Raw genomic sequence first — 945 nt, 5'->3', positions numbered from 1 at the left:
AATGGTGGTAGCAACATTAGCGATAAACTGTTTAAAATTAACTCCGTTACAAAAACTAGAGGCCATCACCTAAAATTGATGGAAAAAAAATTCCAGCACAAGGGGCGAAGGGGGTTCTTCACAGTAAGATCAGTTAGGGTCTGGAACTCACTGCCACAGGCGGTGATTTCAGCAAATAATGTGGAATTGTTCAAGAAACTTTTGGACGATTTCTTAAGGGACCGTAATATACAGGGGTACGGGTACTCCTAGAATGAGATCCTAATAGGTTGGACTTGATGGACTAATGTCTTTATTCAACCTCAAATACTATGTAACTATGTAACATCCTCTGTCCATTTTGCAGTGTTTAAGTTGCAAACAAAACCACACGAGGGGCTTATATGATAAAATGGTTAATGCCGTGCTGGGCAAGTTATCAATAGCAACCGGATTTTAGCTTCCAAAAGTTTATGGCACTCAGAAGAACTTTAGATTCAAAAAGCAGCATACATTTCTACAGCCATTCTTTTAATATATGCAACCATATTTGTAGCAAAATGTACCTGCTGAGATCTGCCTAATGCTGGCCGCACGCTCCAACTTTCAGGCCTTGTTCACACCAAATGCAGAGCAGATCTGCAGTGGGTTGTGCCGCGTTTTTGATGCATTTCGGGACATTTTTGGTTAAGAAAAAAAATGTTTTTTTTAAAGTTTGAAATGGGATTTCAGTGCGTTCCAGGCATTTGCATGCGTTTATGTGTTTGCATGCGTTCCAGAGCAGGCAAAATAGGGCCTGCTGCAGTTTTTTTTACCTGCTCTGGAACTGAGCGCTGCCATGTGAACTGGAGCTAAAAATACCATTGAAATACACTGGACGCAGTTTTGCTCCGGTCTGTAACTGCTCTGCACCTGCTCCGCGCTTGGTGTGAACAAGACCTCGGGCAATTTCAACCAGTCAAAATC

General features: G+C 41.9%; 1 protein-coding gene across 1 annotated transcript in view; it reads right to left on the bottom strand.

The window, feature by feature from the left end:
- The window catches only part of POLR2F (RNA polymerase II subunit F), a 14,624-nt gene that overhangs the window by 7,148 nt on the left and 6,531 nt on the right, over positions 1-945 (bottom strand). The gene's annotated exons all lie outside the window — the stretch shown is intronic.

The sequence above is a fragment of the Nanorana parkeri genome, unplaced genomic scaffold (assembly GCF_000935625.1).
Source record: "Nanorana parkeri isolate BGI_ZX_2015 unplaced genomic scaffold, ASM93562v1 scaffold2078, whole genome shotgun sequence".
NCBI lineage: Eukaryota > Metazoa > Chordata > Amphibia > Anura > Dicroglossidae > Nanorana > Nanorana parkeri.
Note: the sequence above shows the minus strand (reverse complement) of the source record. Positions and strands in the feature narration are given on the sequence as shown.